Source organism: Limulus polyphemus, unplaced genomic scaffold, assembly GCF_000517525.1.
Source record: "Limulus polyphemus unplaced genomic scaffold, Limulus_polyphemus-2.1.2 Scaffold5602, whole genome shotgun sequence".
Classification (NCBI taxonomy): Eukaryota; Metazoa; Arthropoda; class Merostomata; order Xiphosura; family Limulidae; genus Limulus; species Limulus polyphemus.
Window position 1 is genome coordinate 2,544 of NW_013671212.1, and position 17,460 is coordinate 20,003.

General features: G+C 33.5%; 1 long non-coding RNA gene across 3 annotated transcripts in view; it reads left to right on the plus strand.

Moving 5' to 3' along the window:
• The first annotated feature begins 458 nt into the window (after positions 1-458).
• The window catches only part of LOC111089221, a 29,248-nt gene continuing 12,246 nt past the window's right edge, over positions 459-17,460 (plus strand). For 2 of the 3 annotated variants that reach the window (XR_002613530.1, XR_002613528.1), the window contains exons 1-4: positions 459-642; positions 3,656-3,831; positions 9,983-10,048; positions 11,510-11,657. This is a non-coding gene — a long non-coding RNA (uncharacterized LOC111089221). Of the gene's footprint in view, positions 643-1,752; positions 2,517-3,655; positions 3,832-9,982; positions 10,049-11,509; positions 11,658-17,460 lie in introns of those variants that run through there. The other variant, XR_002613529.1, reaches the window with a different exon arrangement.

The following is a 17,460-nucleotide window of genomic DNA, read 5'->3' on the forward strand; positions in this document are numbered from 1 at the left end:
AATGTTTTGTTGTTGTTTTTTCCCCATGATCATTTACGTAACATTTCATAACCCCAATAAGTCTGTACTTTGCATTGTCTGGAGCTCCACTTTTGCCAGAAAATAACCCCTCGATTTTTTTACCAAAAAAACGCTATTCGTGCATTATATGTATCATAGAATAACACTTATTTCAAAAAATACCTTTTCCACCTTTGGCATGGTATTAACATTATTTAATTTAAAACATTCAGAATGACCAAGGAATTTTTCTAATGGATGTTGTATTTGGTATATATAAAAAAGAACAAGCCTAAAATGTTAACGTTAAATTAACTTACAACCTGTTTTATCATTATATACATAAACGTTGAACATGTATATGATTCATTATTACTATCGCCCCCTCAGTGGCACAGCGGTATGTCTGGGGACTTGCAACGTTAGAAATTAGATTTCGATACTCATGGTGGGCAGAGTACAGATAACCCATTGTGTAGCTTTATGCTTAACTTTAAACAGTTATCACTGTCTGAAAAACATAATGGTTTTAATGGAAGTTTATATAAAACTGGGTGACATTACGTGCGGTAGTTACTGAAGAATAAATCAACAAGTATTTTGCAGGTGAAAACACCGAAGACAACAATGTGTGAATTACAGGTATATATTTAATATATAATTTTGTCGATACAACGTTTCAGACAATGATCTTCTTCAGGTATGTGTAACTGAAAAACAAATCTGTAAACGAAAAAGTTCCATTTCGAAGATCACTTGACACTATAACACGTAAACTTTTATATATGCTTGAAACAATAACAGAGAAAATTAGAAAATACCACACACACATACATTAAAACGTTCATTTATCTCATGAGGGTAGATAGTTTCAATGTCAAAAATAATTTTGTTTTGTTGTAGATCGCAGTTATATTTATTCGTAGAGGCTTTTCTCAAAACAAGTATTTTAAAACTTTCCAGGGTGTTGTGCAAATTAAAATGTCGAGCTACTGGTATATCTCCGTCACAATTTATTGTTTCTCTGAGATATTCTCAGGTACGTTCTGCTAATAATCTATTGGTTTCTCCTGCGTATAATTTTGCACAATATATGGCGCATTTTGATGTGCAGTCATGTTGATCCTTAATGTAAAAACTCGATTTAAGAACCTGCGCAGATGTTATTGGGTCAATGTAAGCACAAGTGTTGCAGCGCCTTCTATTGCAAGGATAGATATCTACATTAATATTTTCTAGAGCAATGTCTTTAAGAGAGCTTGGAGTTTGTTCCTAGGAGATATGAAGAGGAGTTGCGGTCTTAATTTATAACAGTTTTTCAGGATATGTTGGGGTAGTCACAATCATAGAAAAATAATTCCAGTTTTGTGTTTGTAAATTCTATACATTCAATCAAGATATTGTTAATTATCTATTGGTTTAATGTAAATGGCTATTGTTCGAAACGAACAATACTAAGGAAGGGGCAGTGTTACGACAGCGGAAGTCGCGTGACTCTGGTAACACGTCATGAGATTCTAGAAGGATCTTGACTTTCGCTGGCAACTCTAGTCTTTTCTAGTCGCCCTCTTTTTTTTTGTATATAAGCCGGCAAGTAAAGCGAGATAATTAATTGCAGATAGACAGACATAGAGACAAATAATTGAGTCAAGGGAACAGTAGGCACCGTATATAAAGTGTGTGAATCGCTGTGAATTATAGCGTGTGTTTATATATTATCAAGTTTTAAAATAATAAAAAAAGAGAATTAAATCAAAATTAGAAAGTAACAGTAATTGGTGGTATAATCGACACAAGTTATTAACCTTTCAATAAAATAAATTAAGAAAATAAAAAAAAAAGCTGTTAAGAACCAAAGGATAGAAACATTACAAAAGCTAAAATTTTCATATATCCCATCGGGTTGGGTAGTTCCTAGGTCAAATATAATTTTTTGTATTTTAAAATGTTTTAGGGTATGGTTGTGCATTGCCCGAATCATTGTATCAACAAAAATATATATTAAAAAATATTTAACTCTAATTAACACTTTGTTGGCTTCGGTGGTTAAAATTACAAAATACTCCTTAATTCTAATGAAAGTTTGAGATTGAGAGGCAAATAAATTAAATAGCAGTACTGTTAGGTGTGATGGCCAGAGTGACTGAAAGAAGCAATTTCATTGGTTATGTCTTATGGTTGGACATTTACGCGGTGTTTTTAAAAGTGATACTATTAGGCCTAACAGTTTTTCATAAGCTTGCTTTTGTATTTAAGTTTTAACGAACTTTATCCAGCAGTATTATACAAAACAATATTTTGCAAACACAAGTTATTCAAACATTTGTAAGCACGAAATTGTTGATTACAATATATATATATATAGTAGCTTTATTAGCAACATATAATTCAGAACTTCAACCATTTAGTAATAGTATTATTAATAGCAAAACTACTAGTGACTACTACTAACGACTAAGAAGTCGTTATCGTTTTCACGATTACTAAACCTACCTGATACTGAAGTAATTACTGTTGTAAGTAGACTTACAAATAGTAATATCTAATGACTTTGAGTTTATAAATTTTAATTGTTAGTGACTTAGATCTTGTACTTTGTAATTATTAATAAACAAAACTAGTAGTAGTACTGTTGCACGTACTTACACTACTAGTACTACTGTAGTGTAATACTAAAAGTAATAATCAAGGAAGCCTGCAGAAAAAATTAGGGGGGTCAAGTAACTCAAGTTTGAAAAAATTATGAAATCGAAATACAAATACCTTATAATTTTCCAATAACATAGAAGAATAATTTTACATATCTAGTAATTTTTTTTATTTCTTGAAAATCCAAGGGGTCCTGCAGGCGCCTATGGTAATAATACTAGTAATAGTAGCAGAATAAAAGTCATGCCCAGTGTCTAAGCTATACCTTTTGGGTACTTATTAAACGTGAATTTTAAATTTAAAGCACAAAACAGATTTCAAACAAATATTCCACATTTATGCTCAAGTGGAAAAAAAATCCATGATTCCTGTTTCTTCCCAAGGTCAATGAGAATGACATGCAACAGACAGTTATTAACATATTAGTACTCCAATACTTGTTTAAACGTTTTAGTAAATATTTTACTGTATGAAACCAACTTTAAATATTTTCATGTTATGTGAAGATTTCTTCTAGACATGTAATTTAAAATACTAAACCTTGTTCTGTTCATCATAGCAGTGTTATTTCAATGGAAAAAACCCCATAAAATACCTATTGTAAGCAAACCATGGTATCAATGTTTTATATCTGAATGGTAGAAAAAGCAATATAAAAAATATTGTGGTTGTTTGGTTTAAAAATTAATTTTTTTTTGTATGTCATTTACACAAGCAAAGGTGCTTGCTTTTAGTATTAAGTTTTAAAAGGAAGTTTAAATAAGAAAAGCAAAGAAACTAAGTTAAAAATACACTTTTACACTAAAATCAAAATTTATATAACAATATAATATTCAAGAAAGTAAAATAGCCAATAGATAAATAGTACTAATTTATAGTTTTAGATATATTTTTCCAATATGTACTGCCCAAGAGGTAGCAGATTTAAATATTGTATCTATATAGTATTAATCTAGCTTCTAATGGTTGTATGCATTTTGTTTGTTTGTTTGTTGTTTTTTTGCAGGGGGAAAACATACCAAGTGGACATTCTGATAATGACTTTGTGTGAGAACTTGTTAGAAAAATTTAATTCCCATTTAGACCCAACTGAGAAGTTCATAAACGGAGAACTTGACAAATGTCAGCAGAATGCACTGATGTGTTTACAATGCTTTATAAATAGTACAAAACACTGGGATCGTAAGTAAATTATTTTTAATTTATCAAATTGTGATTTTTGCCAGGTCTAATATAAAATAATTAATGAATTTTTTCACATTATTATTGAAATTAATAGCCATTTGTATTAATGAAATTAAAAAAAAGTAATAAATACTGTATATGTGCCTTCAAGTTAACTGCATAGGTGAAAATTATTTCCTTATTAAGGTTTTTTTTTACTAATGTGGTTTGCAACAGAGAAATAATGCTTTAATTTCCTTTAATTACTTGCAACTTCACAAATCAGTTATGCATTTAGTTATTAGGTTATTGAAACATTTGAGTATGTTTATCATTCAGCCTATTAAAAATCATGTTCATACAGGTTACTTATAAATAAGGTCTGTATATGTATGAACGTTATCTCATATTAAACAGGTTGAAGAACTGTGAGAACTATGCATAAAATTGGAAATAATTGTGGAAATACAAAGGTGATGCCCATACATGAGTCGCAGACAATAAGTAATTGTAACTAAATGGTCAATTTGTCATTAGTATAATACATTATTACAGAAAATACAAAAAAGAAAGTAAATAAGTTATAAATTAAAATAGTGTTTTGTATTTGCTTTAAACAGAAGCAGTACAGTACATATTGTTTTTGTGCTACCATAACTTTATCAATGTATGATTGTGAAATACTGTTCCAAATATCAGGTATTGCCTCAAAATTCACCCAAGTTATTTGGTTGCCATATGGCCCTCTCAGTTTCCATATGTACCTATTCAGTATTAATATTTTTCATAACTAGACATTGTGCAGGTTAAACAATGTTTACAAGTGTTCCACCAGCCTTTTCTTGCTTCCAGTTTTCATTTCACCACATTTTCTATATGTTTGGGATCACTATCATGTTTGATGATGAATTCTTGCTCACCTAGAGGTCTTTGGCAAGATCTCTATTGGATCGTTGTTTATATTGTAAAGAACATACCCCGAGTTACTTAATATTACTTTAACAAAACTTGGGCTTTCTACCTCAGTTTCTTCCAAGAACAACAGTTTTATGTACTTTGTTCTGTGTTTCCATCAGCTCCTAATAAAATATGAAATTTTGCTCCTATCTGTTGCATAGCCAATAGCTAAAACTATATCTACATGTTTGTTATGTGGCATGTCTGTCACAAGTTCATTCATCATAAAAAAATGGAGTTATTTAGTTTCTGACTACTTGTATGTTTATAAGCATTATGCTGATGTGACATTGACTGACTGGTTGGATCACAGCCAATCAATGTCTAAATTTTCAATACTTCATTTTCATTCAGTACAGTGGGAGCTGTTCCGTAATATTTGTATTTTATTCACTGTTTCAATAATTATTTCCAACATTAAGCTTATCATTAAATGCCTTATATATTGTACATTCCTTACGTGTTTTTAATAATGACTAAAACAGTTTAATTTGATCAATTCATATAAAAGTGATGAAGAAAATGTTCTTAAGGACATGATAAAGTGAAAACTGAAGTTTAGTAGGAAAGTGTTATGGGCTTTAACTGGTATATCCCAGAAGTTAATTGACACATAGGAAATTAATGATGATTAGAAGATTGCCAATGTGTGAAACCTTATTTTAAAAAAAAGTAGAGGAAAGTCATGGAACTGTACAACTATCAGTTTAACTTCTGTTATATAAGATTTTAAAATCTGTTGATAGGAATAATTTTGAAAATGCAGGGAAAGTTGATATTTAATAAATAATACTAAGTATGGACCAGTTTTTCTAATGATACTAATTTATTTGATTTTTCTGTTAAAACTTCTGCTTTTCAAGATGATGATGTTTTAGCTGATGTATTACATAATTGCCTTTCATAAACTCTGTGATAAGATGCCCCATAAAGATTAATAAATAAATAAGATTACAATGGAAAAAGTTAAGAAATAGGTTAGTGATAGGAAGAAATGATGTTGATAAATAGGCAATTTTGAGAATGTGGTTAACCTCATTAATTGATATCACTGATTACATCTGAGCATCGATTACATTCATTAGTGCCATGTAACATAATCTTTTAATTGAAGTTATGATTAAATCAATTAATGACATAAAAATAATCAACTAGCGTTTGCAATTATTATTAGTTTGGATTATTCCAACTATCCAGTAATGAAATATTGTCATTATTAGGGCCACTTGGAGGAAGGGGGGTCAAGGAGGGCCAATTGACCCAGGCCTCAAGCTCAAAGGGGGCCTCAAATTTAGTTACTTGTTATTTTTTTTGCATTTGTTAAGTTTTGCAACTTGTTTTTATGTGCTTCCCGATCAGACCAATATGTGAAACATACTCTCAGCTACAGCTGCAAATTATATATATATATATTGAAATTATGTTTCATTTTTCTTTTTGGTTATGTTTGTCTTATTTTGTTTTCATATGTCAGTATTTCTTATATTTATTATAGCCAGGGGCTTCAAAATATATAAGTGGCCTGGAACTCTCTGAAACTCTGAGAGGGGGCTGGCTATTATAATTTTTCATTAATTAAAGTTTGGTCAGCTCAATTAATTTATGTTATGACTCGCTAAATAATAAAGTTATTGAAATTAGTGTTTCCAATTATTACTATTTTCGACTATACCAACTATCCAAGTAATCTAAATATTGTAAGTATGTTTGTTGTTAAACACACAGTGGTGCATTATAAGTTGTTATTTTCGTCATCGCATGTGAGAATAATCAGTTAGTTGGATGTGATCGATTAATGAGCCCAATGATTAATCAGTTTGCAAGTTCCACTAATGACCCAAATGTTTCTTGTTAGTGGGTTTTTCAAGAGTTTGTTTGAGACCTTGGTTGTTCATTATTTTTCTCTCAAATATTTAGATAACTTCATGGACAGTACTACTCTTAGATTAGCTATGATACTATGATGTTTGAAAGCTTTAGCTTGTCACTGGTGAAGATGTGCATGAATTTTTTAATTAGAAGGCCTTTGTTTATAAGAGAATGGAACTGTTGGTTTGTGAAGAAAGAGAAAAATTTAGGTGTGATAAAAACTTGATGCCTTAAGTCTTTGGTGAAACTTCATTTGGGATATTGTGTGCAGTTTTAACCCATTTAATACAGGAAGAATATCAACATGTTTTAAAGTATATAGAAACAAGCTATTAAAATGATACCTAGTTTAAGAAGTATCATGTATGAAAAGATGCTTAAAACTTGAAGTTATTTTTTAAGAAATATAGGAGAACTGAAGGTGACATATTTAAATGTTCAAAATATTTTAATGTTTTTGATTATCTGCTTGAATTTATGGGTAGTCTGTTTAAGCAATAGAATGAAAAGGTTTGAAAAGTAAACTTCATCATTACATGTAATAAGTTTAAACTATTTCTATGTTAGTTAAAAATGTATGAAAACATTTGCCTGATGTTGTGGTGTGTCTATTAGATTATATTTTCCAACATTGTATCTTAACTCCTCTCACTCAAATAGCTATTCTCATTCAGTGCTTCTCCCTATTTGCAAAATTTTTTTCACATGCTTAAAAGCTTTGAAACATCCACTTACTCCATGATCAACATGGTTCACTGCATCTTCACATGTAAATCATCATGCGCCAACCTCCACCAATAAGAGTGTGACACAGCCTCCTGATGCTTATGGCTCCCTCTATTTGATTCTACCTGGCTATTACTTCTCACAAGGCAGTTATTGAGTGCAGATGTTCTTAACATTTTGTTGTTTTTCACTTGATATTTTCTTTCACTTTGTGAAGTAGTATTTTAACATTTCTTGTTGAATTTCTACAGTTTGTTCACTGTAATTTTTACCAAGTCCATTCCATTTCATTTTGGATTTCTAAACTTCGTGTCATATCTTCCAAAATTCTATTCCTCCCGCTGTGTTGACTTTTTTCCCTTTTTATGTTTCTTTTATCAATTTGACTGTGTCTTGGCAAGTTATTTTTTATACTTATTATTTTCCTTCTGGTCAAATGTCCCTTTTTAGGTATAGGATCCCAATCATTGGTGACCATTGTCTGTTCAGTTATGCTACACATATAACCAAATTCCACACTATATGGCTAATTATAAGACCTACCATGATATATTCTTTCTTGCCTCATGACTAAGTCACTCTAACCCTGTGTGGTGGGTCCCAGGGGTTGTGTGGTCCCGAATCTGATTATTCTGCTGAGTGTGGTTAATTGGGAAGTTCTACGAGTGATCCATGTGCACCAGCCTCTGTACAGTCCTATCTTTGGTTGATGCTGCTTGTGTTCCTACTATCTACTTCTGATGCTCCATCTCATTGGAGTTGGGCCCAAGTAGGATATTGTACAGAATAGCCTGGCAAGGATTGTTTGGGATGTCACACCGAAGTGGTCTTCGAGGGGTAGCTGTTCCAAATGAGATTGGGGTGTTCCACAAGATTGCTAGTAGATTTTCTTTGTGATATAGTTGCTTTATTACTATTCCTGTTCTCGACCGTACTAACCCATGGTCTTACATGGGTAAAGCAAAAGAGGATAATTGTCCATCTCTGCTGTCCCTTTGATTGAACAAATCAGGGACAGTCTGCTTTTCAAAATAGGGTTTTCATGGTTACTCGTTATACTGTCTCTGGTGTTGGCATTCCTCCAAACTCTCCACCTCATTTTATTCCCCCTTGTTCTTCTAGTGTAGTATGAGAGTCCTTACCACTTTCCAGTTCAGAGCCACTGGGGTGGTGGACCATTGGAGGAGTCCTTCTGAATATGATCACTTCCATTTGGTAGAGAGTAGTGCAATGGTGTTCTGCTGGCATAGATGATGTTAGATCCTCCAATCATGTGCGCCATGTAGTGGGCTCCAGTGGTGGATGTTGCATCCAGCATCTGTGCAGTTATATCCTGAAGGTGAGGTTGCATATCTTTTGCAAAAGCAATCCACTTCTGTGTGGTGGGATTCGGAGGTTGATGATGTGCTCCAGCTTTTGTGTGGTCCTATCCGGTGGATAATGTTCTTTGAAGTGAAAGTTCTCCCTCTAGCACTCCACCTCAGAGATTTTCCTTTACTTGAGGCTGCTGTTGTGCAGTGGGGTCTCATTCAGATTGGGCTTGATTTGATGTGAATCACCACATTGGCTCATTCCTTCCTACCATCATTTGGGTGTCTGGTTGTGATTGTGGATTTGTACACATGTGCCCAGTTTAGTACTTCAGTTTGAAAAGTATATACTCCAGTTCTACTCTACTTGAGATGAAGACGGTGTGGACCCTTTTCCTACCATGAGTATGAAGTTGTATTCCCAATGCCACTTGGTTTTGGACTGGAGTTGAATGGCCACATACAGTCCAAGATGCCCTAGCCACTCTACATCTTGGGGCACATTAATTTTAGTTTTCCCTACATTCTTGTCTCCCTTTTTGGTTGTGCTCCTCCCATTTTCTGCCCCTGTGTGTGACATTTATTTCTACACTGGGTGTAGAGTATACCTAGTACAGAAGTGGTGTGGTCTCCCACATATGTTCCTTTTTCAATGGGAACACCCTTCTTGGGTGTTCTTTGGACACTTTCCAAGGATACTTAGCTATATCTCTCCACCGAATCAGTACAAGATAAGCAGTTATAACTTTCCTACAATGAAAATTTATTTTTCGATAGGTATTTACCTACTATCACACTTCCTACCCTTCCCCACTTAAAACTGATGCTTGTTTTCTGCTTAATCTCAAAATGATAGTTAGGCAGAATTGAATAGAGGGAGCCACATGCATCAGGAAGCTGTGTCACACTCATATTGGTGGAGGGTTGCTGCATGATGATTTACATGCAAAGATGCAGTGAACCACATTGATCATGGAGTAGTTTGAAGTTTCAAGGCTTATGGCATTCAAAAAAGTTTTTGCATATAGAGGGCAGCACTGAACGAGAATAGGTATTTGTGTGAAAGGAGGTAAGTACTTATAGAAAATAAATTTTTAGTGTAGGAAACTTATTACTTTTGAAACTTTAGCTAAATATGTATATGAATATAAAGGGTGATTTTTGGTGAATAAAAGGTAACCTTGATAGGATGTTTGTTCTAATGTTACTTTTTCACACATACTTTCATAATGTTACATAATTTGTTTTGTTTTTATACTTTTTATTACATGTAACAGTGCTCATTTATTTTTGTGATACTTTTTCAGGTGAGAAACGAGGAATAGAAAAATATTTCCAAACACTAAAGGAAGATGTATAAGAACAGAAAAAAGGTACAGATATGGATAACAAATGTATTCCACTTTTCAAAAAGAAAATTCAACAGTAGCTTAGAAATAGGTGGGGAAATTGTCCCAGCCCTTACATGTATGAGAGAGAGAAGGGAATGTAGGACATATTGATTATCCTACAAATATTTTATAAAGCTGGAAGAAAAGAATACAAAACTTGGCAATGAAAAAAGATAATGATAACTCAATTGGATTTTTATCCTAACATTCCAGTGTTTATTGAGTAAGCTTTTAAATATTTAATTAGTCACCTGCAGTCTAAATCATACATGATAAAAACAAAATTATACTGTAGTAAATATGTTTACAAAAATAATGCATCATCTGTTGCTACAACAATAAAAACACTTATTTTATGATCCAAGCACTATCTATATAGATCAGAACTAAAGATTAACTCAGTAATGAATAAATTTAATTTACTGTTTTAACATTCTTTTTTTTTGTACTAATTAGAATTTTTGTTTCATCATTTGGGTACCCTTGTTTTTAGTGTAATGTCATATAGAGGATTGTAACAAATGATGATCATTTATAATTTTTTATAACAATGTTTGATACTTATAGAGTCAAGTAGATTTTGAAGAAAAGAGGTAAAATCTTGCTCAGTAAATATTAAACATGAAGAGAAAAACAGATATTATTTATCATAGACTTCCACACAGAAGCCTAGATATAAACAGTTTTTTTTTAAGTCATTTTTGCAGCCTTTTGGAAGCTGCTTCTAATTGGCCAACATATTGGCAACTGTTCTGGACAAAAGATTGTTGATGGTGCAGAAATGTGCAGGCTTTTCAGTCTGCTGTAGGGAAAGAAATCGCCCAATTATCTGCCATAAGAGACTTGACTTACTTGCTGACTGCTGAGAGTAGTTTCCTAGGTTTATATGTACAGCCTGCTTAATATTTTCAACAATCTTTGTGACACTTTTAATCCAGAACACTAATTTTTTAAAACTGAAAATGATAAGAAACTGCTTGCAAAGTTAAATGATTCAAGAAAGATGAAAGACCTGTGAATCCTGTCCACTGTGAAAAAGTGCTAAAAAATATCTTCAAAGAAGATGCTATTTTCATTATAGAAGGTACACAATTGAAGTTTCAAATTATGAAAATTGTAACCATTATTGAATACTAGTCATTTTAATTATCATACATATCATTTATTGTTTAGAAAATATTCTTTGTTAGATTAATAGGAAACAGAATAAAAAGCTGGGGATTAAGGGAAAGGAAGGGAAATTATTCTGTTTATGTTATTGTCAGATAATGATTAGTGGGGGGGTGGGAGACAACAAATCTTACTTCAGGACCTTTAAATTCCTTTCTTTATTACTGGAATTTCATCTTCATCATCACAAGTGATTAAAATTGTACCTTACATATGAGCAACAACTCCTCTAAACGTAATGAGATAAATTTATTCCTTGATTCACTTATACAGTCATAGAAAGTCAAGAAAGAAAAGATCAAGAACTAATCAAGTAGTTAAGTGATATTCAAGAAGAGATAGAGCATTTTCTTCTGGAAGAGAAAGAACTTCAAACACTTCTAAATTCAACTGAAACTAGTCTTCGAAGAAAAAAAATCAGGTCAGTTTAGGTGATAATAAGCCAAAAATAAAGATTAGATGCTGATATTGTACAGAATTTGTTACCTTGTATCCGAGATAAACATTTTGACTTCTTAAGTAAGATTTTAAGAAAAAGTTAAAAGTTCTTCATGTCTCACGGTTGAGTATTTGTGGCCCATACACATGCACAGTATGAAAAATAAATAAAGAAACTACATATGAAGCAGTGTTAGAGCTGAGTGATTAGTGGTATTTGCTAATTAATATACGTTTACCACCCCATTCCCACACACAAAAAATGGAATGCACTAACTTCATAACTTTGAACTACTGCATTATTTGAAATGCCCTTAATGTGATATGATAGATCTCTTCTGTAGATTGCCACTTGCTTACTTTGTAAAACAAGTTTTTTTGTATAAAAAAATATTTTACCACAGAATGTACAATTTATATGTACAATCTGGACATTTTCTACTTGGCCAGTGAATTGCTAATGTTGGTTAGAAACAACCAGTCAACTGCCATTTTGTTTGTTTTAAAATATACAGTAATCCCCACTGATTTTGTGTAAATAAAACAAATCTAATCAAAAACACCTTAGGTGTGAAAAAAGGTGTGGCCAAAAAGGATTGAGCGTGCAACTTAAAGGAATGATATCAAAATTAAAATGATTTGATGTAAATAATAAAAAAACATGTTTACAAACATTGCACTCAATAAAACTGTAGTATATTTTTAAAAAAAAGTATAAAATTTAATTTTAAACAAACATCAACAGATATCTTTATTAAGCATTAAGCAATTTTCAGTCATGTTACCTCTGTTTTATTATATATATATATTCCTGTGTCCAAGTAAACTACTTGCACTTGATAGCAGACCACCTCCAAACATTGTACATTTGTTGCTGCATCAAATTTATAATAGAGCTTTCCTTGTTACTCATTCAACTTGTCTCTAAACTGTATAAACTTACCTTATCTAAAGAAAAAAATTCTTTAGCTTTCAAACAGATATAACTTAACATGCAAATACTTTCACGATTCACAAAGTAAATTAACATTTACAGAAACTACAAGAAAACAACACTTAAACTTATGTACATTCTACTATGATGTGATAGTATAAGTTTTGCTTTATCCAATTATGTTTAAACTTATAATCAATTACCAGGGGGAAAAAACTTTGTGCTTGAAACATATTTTGGGTTATAGTATTTTGTATCTGAATGCACAAAGTTCATCAAATGTGAAGGCAGTGCTATGTATTTAAAGTAATTAAAACAGTTACATGACCTGCCTAAACTACTAGTGGCTGTGCAGAACATCTCAAGAACTGTGAGGTTAAATCTAAGAGGGTTAAACCTATTCCACAACATGTGATATCCACCAAACATCCCTAGTAAGCAACATCAGATCTAGTGACATTTTCACAAGTTGGGTATTAGGGGCAAGTATTAAAACACAATGGGGAGATGGTATTGGTACTAAAGCACTATAAATGAATGAAGAAATTCAGACACTAAATCTTAACACCTAAACACTGCTGTTTGAGTATGAAACTGACTTTCATATTAGCTTAAAAATAATCAGTTATTGGTTGTTGTATTAGCTGATAAATAATCAGTTATTGGTTGTTGTATTAGCTTAGAAATAATCAGTTATTGGTTGAGACCTTAACTGGATTGCTGTAAACTTCAGCTGTGTTGAGTTCAGAAAATGCAGAAGGCTTTTAGTGTAATTAATAGTCCAATGAAATGCAAACACTGACATTTAATGTTTCTTTTTGATACTTTGTGGTAGAGTATGTCTGAATGTGTTTTTATTAATTTCTGAAAAAAATAAATAGAGAGGTGGGTGGGTTCCACACTCTCCATATGTGTGCCTACTTATACAACATGAAAGTGCATACTTACTAATTTCTGAAAAAAATGGAGGTCTGGATCCCCTAGATCCACATCTGCTTTTACAACTTTAAAGAATACAGTTACTAATTCATGAAAAAAAAATGGATGGAGGATCCAGCCCTTCTGGGTCTGTCCTTTAGGACCATACCTGCTTATACAACATTAAAGAATGTGGTTACCCAATCATAATTAGAAGTGTAACACAACGTTAAAAAAATATAAATGTACACTTTATTTAACACTTAAATAATTAAATTGATGACAGTAGCAGATAACCTTAGTAACTTTGCCATAACCAAGGCACAGTGAGCAAGTTCAGAAACATCACTTACTTCTCTGTACAACAAAGAGCTATTACCTCCTGCTCACTGCTGTGTAAATTCCCGCTACATACTTTGAAGAAAGCTTAAATCCCTACATATGACAACATGTACTGGACCAGCCTATGATGTAATCATCATTAGACTATAGTCCTCCAATAATAGGAGGATAACACATCATTCATGTGCAGTAATCCCATGAACACTAGCACTTGAACAAAGAGTCATTCTTTCCTTGGCACTGCTTGTCTTCATATGTTTTTTTTAGAACTTATCTGAATTTTTGAGGTTATTATTATTATTATTTTAAAATTATTACCATTTGTGGTGTATCTTTCTTTCCCCAATTCTCCTGATTACATACAATAACAATACCACATTTTAAACTTTTCAGTTGGAATTTTGATTCTTGTTCACTTCCATATGATTTTCTTTTACTGAAATTTGTACTTTTGAGACATATATCTCATTGTCTGTTCCCAGTGTTTAACCCAACACAGGGTCTTCATCCTGTATTCTTTCTGGTTATTAAACCTATGCACTGTTAACACATATGGCTTATTTTGTTAATCATATTTTACAATCAGACCCACCACAAAACCATTTTCTTGGATCAATTGGATTCCACATTCATGTTTCCATGTTTCTGACATCCAAGTTTTTTGACACCCCTTCAAAGGTGTCATCCAATACTGTAATGGTGACTGAAAGCACTCTAATGGTCCTTGATATTACCACTATTGTGCACCAAGTGGTTAATTTTATTATGGTCCTGGATCTAGATTCCTGACCTCTTGCTTCTGTTACTTCAGCTGAGCATGTCCCATCTGATAATGTGTTTCACCACTGTTGTTTCCATGACTGCTTTTGCTTATAGTTCCCTCTTCCTGCTGAGGATGTGATAGTCCTACCTTTGTTTTTCACTGCTTGGATTCCACAGTTATGTGTGTTTTGTTTCTTCTTTCTCTATTTTATGCTGTATCCTGAGCTAACTTGTTGCATGAGCCTCCATAACTTGAATCTCTTCTTTCAGTTTAGTGATCTCCTCTTTTACCTTTTGTTTCTTCTTTCTTTCTCTCCTTCTTTTTCTATATACTTGTCCCCCCCCTCCAATGGCTGAGCAGTAAGTCTGAAGACTTGCAATTCTAAAAAGCAGGTTTTGATACCCGAGGTTGGCACAGCACAAACAGCCCATTGTGTAGCTTTGTGCATAACAACAAAGAAACAAACAAACCATCTACATGCCTTCCTTTCTTACTGAACTTCTTTGTTAATCCTCAAGCTTTCCCATCTTTTAGGGCCTTCACTTCATGACCCTAACAGCTTCACTGGGTAACTTGCACGTATCTGTTTTATACCTTGCTCTCAATTTTTTATCATTTTATTCCAGTTAACTTAGCTTCTTTTTTTCTTGAATGTTGCCTTACTTTCTGACATTCACCTTCCTCAGTCTTTTCTACTGGCACTCTGTCTTGTAACCTTTCTTTGTGATATAATTTTTTGGGGGTATTTCTTCTATTTTAACATTTTGAATTGATGCAGCTCATCACCAGTCTTCTGCTCACTTTGGGTTTTGCCTTTGGAACCAAGTGATTCTACTAGGTTTCTCATCACATACAGCCTTGTGAGATTGTCCTCTCTCACCTGTTCCTTATCCTCTTGTTACCATCTAAGATCTCCCACCCCTCATTGAGGGTTAGCTGTTGTGGGTTTTAAGGGTACTTGTTTCTGATGCCAGCTCAAAGCTATGGTCCTATGGGAGCTCTGCTCTCCCACTTTGTATGTTCCCCTTTGTTACACCATAATGAGATCTTCAGGTGTGTTCTCAGTGGTTTTTTTCCTGTCTTTCTATTTTCTACTTCAACTGTTTCAAATGCTAGGGAACAATTCCTCTACCTCACTCTTGGGTTTTATTCCCACCCTTTTGTCATTTCCATGAAGATAAGTGGCTGGTGGTCAGTCATTTGGTTTTTCCTCGGTTCTCAATGAATGATTTTATCACTCTGCAGTGGATAGTCTCCCTGGTAGTGGTTGACCTGGTTTGAGGTCTCAGACACTTTCTCCACATCCCAACTTATCCTCCTACCTTTTGGTTTTGTCCACAATTGTTGAACATTCAGTTGTCAGCCCTTTCTTTCAAGTTGGCTCTAGCCTCATCTTTTTCCTTTTTTTTGGGGGGGGGGGGTCCAGTGGGCTTTTACTTAGTGTTTACATTTTTGAGGCTTATTATTCCACTACCCTGTTGACATTTGGCCTCTACTTTACCCTTCTAACATGACTTCCTTTGAGAGTTTTCTTGTTTTACGTAGCTGGCTCAGTTCTCTTAAGGGTCTTTCTTACTATGTATTCATGAAAAGTCAGCTGATTTCTTTATGTATTTGAGATTTGGAACTGTGGATCCTCAAGCTTTCGTGTCTCCATTTCTTGTCTGAAAGGATTTGTCTCTTGAGTCCATTATCAATCTTCAAGATGCCCATGTGTGTTCCTATCTGTAATTTCTGGCCTGTCATTGTAAATATATTCAGAGATCCATCTTCTTTCTCTTGTGGTTGTTGTGTTCTCACTTGATCCCATATGACACTGGATGTCACTCTTCCCCCAGACTTGCTTCTATTAGAGCCCTCCTGGTCTCATAAGTACATCTTTTGGTTCTTTTTGCTCATGCTTATGGGTTTCCATGATGGCACATTTTGTTGCTTTGTGCTTGATGTCAATCAGTCCTACAGATACACCTTTCCATCACTTCCTCTATTCATGTGGGGTGCTGTTCTGGAAATCTTGCCTGTTTTGGACATCTGGTCTCTGAAGAAGGGGTTCTTTTATGTCTTTCAGATGTTGGCTATTCTGCATACTTGCCTTCATTTTCTGTTTTGTCTATCTGGTTTCATCTTTGTAATTTCTTTTTCTGCACTAACTCCTCTGCCATTTTCAATATCAAATTCTAGCTCTTAGTTGTGCAGAAAGGTAAGTGAAATTTCTAAAGTTAACATTTTCCTATGCTGAAATTGTATTTCAGATAGATACTGACCTTTCTGCATAACATCCGACCCTTCCTATCCACTTCTGGTGCATTTCCTTTGCTTTTTTAATTTGCTAGTGCTCATAGGGACTACTGCTCTTAAGGGATGTATCACCCTCCTAGTGGTGTAGGGTAATTGTCTAGTGATGATTACATCATAAGCTGGTGCAATACAAATTGACATGTGTACGGTTGGGAGTTTTGTTCAAGGCTTGTGGTATATGCAAGGAATTTACATGGCAGTGTGCACAAGGTAATAGCTTGTTGTGCAGAGAGGTGAATATCTATCTGAAGTAAGGAAAATGTGGCAGTTGTAATCAGACCCAAAACCTAACATAGAGGCCTAATCTATTCTTTGATTTTCTACTTGTGCTGCGGCAAACTAATTTTGCTGAATTTACAGTTCATCAGTGCTGTTTGGAAGAACACGCAAATAAACAATGTAGCCCTCATATAGTGAAGTAATGCAAGCAGTTTGTTTAGTTTTTAGTGGTAATGGATTATATACACCTGGAAAAAAGTTAAGCACCCCCGTGTTTTTTTCAAGTGATTCAGATTCGACGTTCTTGTGACT